General features: G+C 37.4%; 1 protein-coding gene across 1 annotated transcript in view; it reads left to right on the plus strand.

Moving 5' to 3' along the window:
- Positions 1-12,515, plus strand: part of LOC113512204 (neurobeachin) — a 520,131-nt gene that overhangs the window by 333,866 nt on the left and 173,750 nt on the right. The window lies entirely within an intron of this gene.

The following is a 12,515-nucleotide window of genomic DNA, read 5'->3' on the forward strand; positions in this document are numbered from 1 at the left end:
TTAGCATTAAAAAATACACACAACTTTAAATTTTCATCGTTTTACGATCAACCCTTGTATTTTAATCGCGATTTTTATATTTCGCAATAAGTGGTAAAACAACGTTTACGGGGTCAGCTAGTATAGTTATATAAGTAGGGGTATCTAATATAAATACCGCCGTGTGGGCCCGGCGTAGAATGGATCATCCATTTCTATACCGTGAGTGTCGTAAGAGGCGACTAAGGTAACATAACGGTCGAAGGATGGGCAGCAGTGTCCCTCTTACCATCACCAAAGCCTAACTGCGGTTGCCAACCCGCTTACCAGCGTGGCAGTTACTGGCAAACCCCTTTTTATGGGTGTATCTATATACTAATAACGGATATGTAAGTAGAGTCAAGCAGTGGGTATGTTTTATGTATTTGAAATATCTAATACAGTAGTTAGATGAAATTATTTTTTACATATGTACATCATAATGCTATATCTTAGTAATCATAAACTATAAATATCTAAATAGAAGAGATAGTTAATCTAAATATATAATTAGAAATAAGTAATTAAAAAATAATAAAAAAATATATTTAAAAATAAAAAATTTCTTAGAGAACACTGCCAGCTGGTAGGGTGCCTAGGATACTTGCTGTATTTCAAACGCTGAATAGCTATGGAAATGCGTTGACCAATGTATAGGCCAGCCTTCTGATCACCAGAGGTTTCCACCAGCCGGCGTGAAATCTCTTTGAAAAGATTCATGGCCTCGGAGCCCCACGGACCCAGAGTTTCAACTCCAAACGCTGCAAATATATATCCATTTCCAAGGGATGATTATGTACGGATATGTAAAGTGTGACCTGCTGACTGTTCTCAATGTAAATTACTATGTTTTAAATACAGTTGATAGAAAACTACCAGGGAATAATAAATTAAGTGTATCCAATATAGTTCACGAATTAATTATACAGTACGTGACGGTCGCATACCTACACAAATTAAGATTGTCTTACACAAAAAAACGCCAAATTCAATTGTGGCAAATTAATTAGTTTGAATTAAAAACTAAACTATGAAATCCATTTTGATAAAATTTCTATAAAAGGGTAGGATAAAAAAGGGTAGGCAACGCGTAATGCCACTGGTATTGCAGGCGTTCATAGGCTACGCAACCGCTTACTATCAGGTGGGCCGTATGCTTGTTTGCCACCTCAGTGGTATAAAAAAAAAGTACCTAACCTAACCTAACCGGGGGGAAAGGGATTGTTAGTAATGGAGACTGAGAATCCCATTGCTATCAATATACCTAACCAGGTCGACCTCCACGCGGTTCCCCCTGGAAACAACCATGGTTAATTCCTGATGAATTTATCATGATGGGCTAACTGGCCTGTTTTCATTCTCATCTATCTCCTTCACTAGTGCTCCGCCAGCGTATACCATTAGCGCAGGCGGGGTTACCAATCCATTTTCATGCAACAAAAAAAAACCTAACCTAACCTAACCTAATCGCAAATTTGCGGGGGGAAAGGGATTGTTAGTATTGGGATCTAACAACCCCATAGCTAGCAATATACCCTATCAGGTCGACCTCCACGCGATTTCCCCTGAAAAGCATCTTGATTAATTCTTTATAAATGCGTCACGATGGGCCAACTGACCTGTTTCATCCTCATCTATCATCGCTCACTGGTGCACCGCCGGTGTATACCGATAGCGCAGGCGGGGTTACCATTCCATTATCACCCATTAAAAAAAAAACGCAAATTTGCAGTTAAAAGTACTAATACCCAATAATTTTCAGTTAAAACCACTTTTGACAAACTTGTTCAGTCAAAAGTACTTTTAACTGATTTTGCTAGTCAATAATATATTTGAGTAGTTAAGAATTTTGACTGCAACATACAGATTGTTCCTTATATGCCGATAATCCGAATAGGCGTGTCCGTCTATTAGCAATCATTTTCGTCTAACCACATCGTCGGCTCGTTTATAGATCGTATATCGTATCGATCGATCGTGGACTAAGATCCGATAGATAACGCCGTTGTCTACTCTCGACAGTTGAACCGTCTGGCGGTGTATTAATGCTAAATAAAACCGTTACATGAAATAGGAATTTTCTCTAATTTATTCTATAACGTTATGATATATCAATCGATGGGGAAGATTCTTGAATGGCGACCCCGTGCATGCAAACGTAGTGTAGCACGACCCCCACTAGATGGAGTGACGGCCTCAAATGTATTGCAGGGAGTCAGTGGATGCAGATGATTGAGGACTGTTCCTTACAGGATACAGAGGAATAACACTTGAGTCCTCAGGAATGGCAACGCATGAGGGGTATCATGGGCGAAACAGTATACTCTGTTATGTGCATGGTACTGCTCATGTCTATAGGCGACGGTTACCACTTTCCATCAGGATAATGGCTGGGATGATGATGATGCTATGCCATGGTCAGTGAACAGTTAATGGCTGAGATGGTGATGATATGTACACATAATATAAGCAGTAACAAATCAAATGTAATTAAATGTATATTTGAATTTATTAATTTTATTGCGTAAAATATAAAGAACTGTACAACTACAGACAAACAAAGTAACCACTAGTCAATCCTTTTCTGGTCATGTCATCTTTCACACAGAGTTGATCCATCCACATATATGGTATAATACCTTTTTTACACAATCTTTCAAATGAAATAATATTTGAAAAATAATAACCAAACTCAATCTCTTCTTGCCTATTCTTCTCAACTGCAACTGCCTATTAGTTCTATCTTTATAAAATTATATGTATATATATATATATATATATATATATATATATATATATTAATATAATTACAAACCATAGCAGTATGAAATACTATTTAATTTCTTTTCTATTCTCGTGATACGAAGAAGCCTTGTAGGTAGCTGTTGTTTTATCTATAATAAAATAAACATAGACATAAAAAAAACGTTTCAATAACAGACAGAACTGCCTTTATTATTTCAAAAGAGAACATCTAAATAATGGTCTCGTAATTCAGATATTGTATTCCATGTTTTATTGACCATTAGGCTTGACATTCTCACAAATTCGTTTTGTTTCATTCGTGGCCGTAAATGTTTTGATATCTCGAGTTCTTAGCGTTCGATTATCGAGATAAAATCGTCGCGCGTTTGGACAATAAAAAAGCTCAGCGGCTTCATTTCACAATTAAACGGAATCTCCACCATCTTGGTATTTTCGAATGACCAATGAAATTTTAGTGCTGCGCCGTCGACATAACTCGAGTTGGGAAAAAAAAGCTCGGCGTCCTCTCGAATATTTGGAAAAATAAAAATTCGAAAACGTTATCGCGCGAGGATCTCTCTACTAAGAGGAGGGAATTAAAACATTGCATTTTTGGTTCGGTAACGTTTAGAGATCGTATCTAGTGTGCGCTGCCACGATTTATTTAAGTGGTAACGAGTCCGTTTATTGCGAGCGTGGTGTTCAGTGGTGTACGCTACACGATCGGTAACTGGTACCAGAGGGCCTACCATGAAATGTTCTCCGGAATTTCGTGCTCAAACGAAACACAAATTTGATATTAAAAGTACATGATACATACCACTTAAAAGCATTAAAAATGTTACAATATCCTTTTTTATGGTAGGATTTATGAAGAACGAAATGTTAAACTCCATTTACGTGGCTGATTTCGTTATGAACGAAAAGACGAAATTGAGTCCGAAAATTTGGAATTTCATTTCATGGTAGGCCCCCTGATCTACTCGGTCACTCGATCAGCGGAGGAATGTGAGAAGCTGGGTATGTTTGTAGCTCTTGTAATTAATTGACATTAACATTATATTGATGTGTAAGACAGTTCTCATGCTTACCCATCGGTTTTTGGTTTTAGATTAGGGTTCAGTTTCATTGGATTTACACAAGGTTCTGTAGTACAAATAGGTGTCTGTGATAAAAATTTATATAAGGAGAGAGTCCCAGCGGTGGGATCTCAGTGTGTAGTTATAATAATGATAATGACAACTGTAGTTACATCTTGTTATAGTACAATTATTAAAATCCTTTCATATTTGGCGAAGATAAAGAATGACATAAACATTCATCCTACGATACTATCTATCCTATTTAAGAGCTGCGCTCCTGTCGGTGGAGCTCTTGCCACTACACTACGATTTTCAACGAGTCTCTTCACCTCTTGATACGACACGACACCAACTCCTTTCTTGATCTGCCTGATGTAACTATGTCTCGGTCTCCCTCTCCCCCTCCTTCCTTCTATCTTACCTTCTATAATAATGTTCATAAGTTCGTCGTGTCGTATCAAGTGTCCCAACATTTTCCCCCTTCTGTCCTCAATAGTTCTAATAATTTGTCTTTTTTCCTTAACCCTAAGCAGGACCTCCTCATTGCTAATTCGATCTCCAGCTAATTTTCTCCATCCTTCTCCAGCACCACATTTCAAAGGCTCTAAGTTTATCCATTTCCTTCTGAGTTAATGTCCACGTCTCACATCCATACAAAGCTATACTCCAGATATAGGTTTTGATAAGCCGCTTTCTAATATCTTTTGTTATCTTAGCCTGTAAAAGGTGTTTTTTGTTATTGAAGGCTTGTTTGGCCATGGCTATTCTCGTGACTAAACTGCCTAAATATTTAAATGTATTTACTTGTTCTAATTGACTTTATAATTATTTCTTTTCAAATTGTTCTTAATGCAATTATAGGTAACTCTATAAAAAAAATAATCGTGATAAAACCTGTTATTTTAATTTAAAAACTAAACTGCTGAATTGATTTCAATGAACATTCTATGGGACCAATGTGGAATATCCTTTACACATAATAAAAAAATAACTTTCCAAATCGGTTTATAAATAACAGAGTTTTGTGATAAACAAAAAAAAATACAGTCGAATTGCAAACCTCCTGCTTTTTTTAAGTCGATTAAAAATAGCACAAAGTTAAGATTCGACTTCGCAAAAAAGGTTATTTTCAATCGAAAGAATCCCTTTTTTGAAATCGGTTGAAAATTAGGTGCAGGACAATCGTAATCGCTTCATCTGCGCGCTCCTCGCGAGATGTCGCGTCGCGCGCTGGACGTGCCCTCAGCTGAACGCCCTGGATTCCATTCTTCGGGTGTTTCGAAACGAGAGCGCCGTTTTGCGGCTAAGGGCCAATTTTATTCGGCCCTTTTATAACCCTTATAAGGCACCGTCGGCTCGGCTTGGCATTGCGTGAAACGCGTTTTTAGTAAATTGGACGGGTTCTATATTAGGTATTAACTATGGTATTATATGTAAATATATATACAAATTTTTTTTTACTAATATTTTTAATGTAAAATGTAAAAGCTTATTTTTTTTATACAACTTAGAATGGCAAACAAGCTGACGGCCCACCTGATGGAAAGTGGTAACCGTCGCCTATAGACATGAGCAGTACCATGGACACAACAGAGTATATTGTTTTGCCCATGATACCCCCCATGCGTTGCTATTCCTGAGGACTCAGGTGTTATTCCTCTGTACCCAGTAAATTCACGACATATCCCACCCTTCAAACCGAAACACAGCCATGCAAACACAACTGCTTCACGGTTGAAACAAGAATGGGACAGAGGTACCCAAGCAATCGACTTTTGTACAAAGTCTCCCTCTGGTAGTGTTTTAACTAGAACCCAATGTTTCCGTGGCTCGTAAGTACTTACATTTGAGCACCAATTTGCATAACATAATAAAAACAAGTGAACTATATGTCCGGTGTTCCCAGTGAGTTTGGTGCACGTGAATAACATTAGGATATTATATCGCTCGCTGTTACCAACTCGTGATATCAATCTTGCATCTAATGGGCCGTGTCATGTAAAAATAGTACATTTATTACATGTGCTAGCAGTTGGTCGTTTGGTTCGAATTAATTCGAAGACGCGCAGCCAATAGACGAATGGAAAGTAACGATCCATTATGGTATGAATTAAAACAAAAATATGCTCACAGCTGCAATCCCTGGTGAGGTAATTAGGAGCATTTGTCGATATACTGTGTTGAACATCTAAATATGTCCACATTTTGTCTAACAGTTTAAAGAATCCTATTATAAAATTTTTTCAGGAGCTCATCTTTCCTATGGATACTGGTACACGTCCTCGGAGACCACAGCTGCAACTATCGTATCCCACGTCCGCCCACGTAGTGACATCTTGTCCTTTTTCCTAAATTCCTTCAAAATCCACTTAAAAAAATTTTGTCACCAACCAGTTTGGTTGAACGTGATGACTTATAGACATAAGGTATTCAGTGAAAAAGACCAGTAATGTGTGGCTGCCAGTATAAAAAGCGAAGGATCACGCTTGTTGGAAGGCATTGGGGAAAACCTGTATCCAGTAGTAGATAATAAAGATAGAACCTTCAAGAAAAGAGCATATTCCTATTTAAAAGGCCGGCAACACACCTGCAATGTTGTTGATGTTGTGGGTGGTCAAGGGCGGCGGTAGTCACTTACCATCAGGTGAGACGCATGCTCGTTTGCCCCCTGTGTTGTAAAAAAAAGATACAGGCTGCAATAATGATTGTAAAAATGCAAACATTTTGATTATCATTGATCCAGACCAGTCAATTGGTATATTCAGCAAATGGCTTTAGTAAATATAAAAGTAACTTTACCTGCTTGCTTTTGCCAGCTAAACTGTTTTTTTTTTTTTTTAATTTAATCAAACTATTTCAAAATTTGATTAAGAATTAATTTTATCAAATTTGTTATGTATTTGTCTTGAATTCTGCAAAAATACTGTTTTAATATCATTCTGAATATTTCGTATACAAATAAGTACTATTTTTAGGATAATCAGAAACAGGGGATTGCTAAAGTCCTCTCTTCTCTTTCTTATTTTTACACATATTTCTTGTTTCCTTCTGTATGGCAGCTCATCTCATGCAACACACCAGTTTCAGAGACTCTTGATTCTACCTCCATCTTCAGAATAAGTAATCTTACTAATATAATAAAACTGTTACTCGACGATGTCTGTGCATGAAAGATATTAAAAAAAAAAATAGTATGAAGGGTCTTTATAAGACCAGTAGATGCCATAATAATATTAATAAAAAATTTTACCGTCTGTGTGTTCGCTCCGGCGACAATAAAAATTACTGCACCAAATTAAATGCAATTTTTACAGTTGTGTCCCTAAAATCTCACTTAAAATCTGGTGTATCGTTTATCTTGATACGCCATCTAGGGGTTACATATTTAATTAATTTTACTACTTCTGAAATGCACGTGTAGCGGGCAAAAAGTTGGCACTTAATATATTACAATAAGAGATTACTGATGGAACACCAGCAATCTGGTGAAGTCTCTCTCACACAAATACCAAATAACAAGCTACATAAGTTAAAACAAACAGACGGAACGAAACAGTTAGGCTAGGAATCTATGATAATATTTTTGATGCGTGTTGTGGTGCGCGGGCGCAGGTCCCCGCGTTTTGATTTATCGATCTGAACCAGCGCGCGCTCACTGCCTACTATAAATTATTATCGGTAATGATCAATGCGAGTGATTTATTATTACGATAAATAAATCGATACGCGGCCGAATAAAATATTGGAATGATTGAAATAAGAGAAAAACAATTTAGCATAGACAGCTTAATGATTCTGAACGCTTTTAAATATCCGAATCGAGGAACATGCGCGCATCACCTGGTACTTATTTTGGTATCTGTCTTCTGGTTTGGTTCACATATACTGCTGAAATCACTCCCAGTAATCGTATCGGTCAACATTGGATATACTTTGGATCGGGTTATATTGTCAACATTGTCTCTTTTAATAGAACTTAATGGAAATGTAACCAAATTTTTTTGAAATTATCACAGAAACACTGTTTTAATTCAATTAATACCAAATTTTAATTTACCACTCCGAGTGTTATAAATGGCAACTGAAGGAACTGAATGGTCGAGGGGTGGGGGGGGGGGCAGCAGCGGGCCTCTTAAAACATCACCAAAGTGTTATTGAGTTTGCCAACCTGCCCACCAAGCGTGGCAACTACCTGTTGGCAAAATCCTCTTGTGGGGAAGGCCTATGTTCAGCAGTGGACAGCTAACGGATGGTATCATAATAATAATACCAAATTGAAAAATTCATTAATTTTTTTATTTGCACTTCTATTGGACAGCCGATCGTCTCATGTTCGAGTCAATTATTCATATTACAGTTATTTATTTGTATTTTTTTTTTTATACAACTTAGAATGGCAAACAAGCTGACAGCCCACCTGATGGAAAGTAGTAACCGTCGCCTATAGACGTGAGCAGTACCATGGACATAACAGAGTATACTGTTTCGCCCATGATATCCCCCCTCCCCATGTGTTGCCATTCCTGAGGACTCAGATGTTATTCCTCTGTACCCTATAAATTCACGCCATACCGAAACACAGCCATGCAAACACGACTGCTTCACGGTAAAAACACTAATGGACAGAGGTACACGAGCAATCGACTTTTGTACAAAGTCTCCCTCTGGTTAATAATCTAATAATCTGTAATCTACGATATATGTATATAAATAATACGAAATATATAAATATCAATTGTGAGGTTTTTTTTTCGTATTATAGGATTATGGGTGAAGAGTTTTGTTCGCATCTAAACGTCCAGCCAATGTCGCGGTCAAGAGCTAGTGAGCTAAAGCAATCGGCTATCACAAAGCCGGCGCCCGCGCAGCCCGCGGCGCACTAACGATGCCGCGCAATTGATTGATAAATCAACTGGCGAGCGTGCGCGCATGGCTCTTTGTACGCACCGCATTGTATTTGTTTAAACATTAAGACGTGCTGATGACGGTTCCTTCTTTTGATGACTGTCTAAATGTTTGTTTAAAATTCAACTATCCATATGACTTGATGCAAAGTTCCTCGATAAGTTGGTAGGCAGAGAGAATCGATTATCAAGAGTGTACAACTATCGCTTCTTCTTTAAGGGGGAAAGGGGTTGTTAGTAATGGAGACTGAGAATCCCATTGCTAGCAATACACCCAACCAGGTCGACCTCCTCGCGGTTCCCCCTGGAAACTATCATGGTTAATTCCTGATGAATTCATCGTGATGGGCTAACTGGCCTGTTTTTATTCTCATCTATCACCCTTCACTGGTGCTCCGCCAACGTATCCCGTTAGCGCGGGCGGGATCACCATAGCATTTTCACCCATCAAAAAAAGAAAAAAAAACTATCGCTTCTTCCACTTTCACTCCTACTTAATCTTGTCGTGCAAGCCACCGGTTCCAAAGATTCTTGCCTCCTCCCTCGAATAATTCGCGGTTTATCTGATCACTATAGATTAGACTATGCTTCTTCCGTTACCAGAGGGCCTACCATGAAATGTTTTCCGAAATTTCGGAGCCAAACCAAACATAAATTTGATGTTAAAATTACATAATACATGCCGTTTGGAAATATTAAAAATATTAAAATATTGTTCCTTTGGCCTTTTATGATAGGATGTATGACGAACGAAATGTTAAACTCCATTTATTGGTCCAATTTTGGTATAAACAAAAACACGAAATAGGGTCCGAAATTTCGGAATTTCATTTCATGGTAGACCCGCTGCATCTTACCATTTTCGCATTGTATAACTGTTTGCAACTATTCTTCAGTCTACCGTCCTACAATTTCATATACTCTTTTTGTAATCCCAAAATTATTATAACATTATTTAAATTTTTACAAACTGCAACACCTAAACGAAACCAGCGTTAGACTTTGTAGGAATAGGTATATATATACTGGGTATTTGAACTCCAGACCTTTTTTTTGTAATATTGAAAGGGTCCCGCGATTGATCACGATCTCACTTGATGGATCTTTATATATATATATATAAAAATATTTTTTTTGTAATTGGATGCGATTTTCATAGCTGTGTTCCTGAAAGTCAACATTTGCGTGTCACAAATTTACGTATAAAATTTTTCCGGTATTTTTTCTTAGGACTGTAGCTATAATAAATTATTTTTTACTAGGTTACTTAGAATATTATAATACAATTGTGTAATTAAGATATTAATAATATAGAAGACTTTCTTTAGTCTTTTTTTTTTAATTTTCATCTCTTTATAAGGTTTTCAAAAAATTATCATCAGGTAGTTTATACATTTTATTATCTTATTACCTTTTTCCCGCGATTTTGTCCGTGTAATCAGAATATTATATTAACGGTATAAAAAATAACCTGTCTTTCTCAATTTCATATAGTACACATATACCTACCAAATTTCGTAGTGTTCAGTTAAGCCGTTAAAGTATTAGGAATCAACAAACAAATTCATCTTCACATTTTTTTTTGATGGGTGAAAATGGTATGGTAACCCCGCTTGCGCTAACGGGATACGCTGGCGGAGCACCAGTGAAGGGCGATAGATGAGAATGAAAACAGGCCAGTTAGCCCATCATGATGAATTCATCAGGAATTAACCATGATAGTTTCCAGGGGGAACCGCGAGGAGGTCGACCTGGTTGGCTATATTGCTAGCAATGAGATTCTCAGTCTACATTACTAACAATCCCTTTCCCCTCTCATCTTCACATTTGTAATATTACAAAAGTAAGGATTACTTAAAAATTATTTGTATATTTTTATAAAAGAGACTACTTCGCCGCACCGAGGAGGACAAACCCCAAACCGAGCGAAACTGGGAAACAAACATTCCAAAAATTTGAAAACATTGCCAATCCAGAATCGATACACTTTAATTTGTCTGGACAAGCAACAAATCATCGACGTCGCGTCCGCGTAGGGTTGTGAGTGCGTCGTGTAATCACTTTAGTTGTAATCTAGTTACCACCCCAGCCCGGGTCATTAACCCCCCTAATCTAATTCGGATTTCATTAGTACTGTACACTGTGCTCCCCTCGCGTTCTCTATGTTGTTTGGACATTGTCAACGATTGTTTGTGCCTGTTATAATCGCATTGACGGCTAAAAGGAACGGTGAGTGCTTGTCATTCCTTGGAAGATGCTGTTTTGTTCCTATTTGTTTATTATATTTATAAGTTGATAGTGGTAAATATGGTGGTCGACCGTCGCGTAGTTCCGGTATAGAATGGACCACCCCTCCTTTTCCATGGTGGATGGTAACTAATTCTATGATATTTAATAGTAAATATGTATTCTTTATTGCACTTTTAAATTACTTTGTTAATGCATTTATAAATATTGTCAGTAAGGGTAGACTCTGACAGAGATCTCTTCCATTCAACCCAATATAGTTAGAAAGCATGTCGTTAGCATGCAGCTAAAGTGCTACAACTATTAATATTTAGAATTACTATTAACACTAATCATTACATAATCTACTGTTAAATGAAATATTAAAATACATACATACATATCTGTCACGCCTGTCTCCCATAAAAAAAATATATAATAAAATATTACGTAAATACATATACTATAAATATATATAATAACTACCTACTGGGGGGACAGGGATTGTGAATAATGAGATCCAACAGACCTATAACTAGCAATATACCCAACCAGGTCGACCTCCACGCGGTTCCCCCTGGAAACTATCGCGGTTAATTCCTGATGAATTCATCATGATGGGCTAACTGGCCTGTTTTCATTCTCATCTATCACTCTTCACTGGTGCTCCGCCAGCGTATTCCGTTAGCGCAGGCGGGGTTACCATACCATTTTCACCCATAAAAAAAAATATACCTACCTACTTATATAATAAATGTTAAAATAAATGAACGCACTACCTACATTAGAAATTTAGTTCAATGATTTTAAGATTTAACAATTTACTTATAAAAATGAAAAATTAAGTTGGGCATCATATTAAATAATTGCTTTGAACACAGTCCATTGGACAAGCAATAAGTACACAATTGTATTATATGTTTAAACAAGATTTTCCCGTGACTTTGCCCGCATGACCGTATGTTCGTTGACCGGAATAAATGTAGCCTATTTATGTATTTAGTGCATGCATATATGACTCATAGGAAAGAAAATGTACATACATATCTAGACATAAATATGTACTATTTTATGGAACTAAATTTTTCTGCTATACCATAAATGAGATTCAGAAATACACTCCTCTTATTGCATTCCAATTTGAAGAGGGTGTCACAAATTAGATTGTCTACGAGGCAGTTTCCGGATGACGGGAGCTCACCCTGACGGGAGCAGCCGCGCCGGCCCCGGTGCCGCCGCCCGGGTCCACCCCACACTGACATTAGTTTTCATTTGTGTCTCATATTTCATTATTCACTTATTTATAATCGACTAAAATGTTTCCTTTGTATTTGTTTGAAAATTCACCAGAGGGAGACTTTGTACAAAAGTGGATTGCTTGGGTACCTCTGTCCCATTCGTGTTTCAACCGTGAAACAGTTTTTGCATGGCTGTGTTTCGGTTTAAAGGGTGGGATATGGCGTGAATTTACTGGGTACAGAGGAATAACACCTGAATCCTCAGGAATGGCAACGCATGGGGGGTATCATGGGCGAAACAG

Source organism: Galleria mellonella, unplaced genomic scaffold (genome assembly GCF_026898425.1).
Source record: "Galleria mellonella isolate WM207_F2 unplaced genomic scaffold, CSIRO_AGI_GalMel_v1 utg34, whole genome shotgun sequence".
NCBI classification, from domain to species: domain Eukaryota; kingdom Metazoa; phylum Arthropoda; class Insecta; order Lepidoptera; family Pyralidae; genus Galleria; species Galleria mellonella.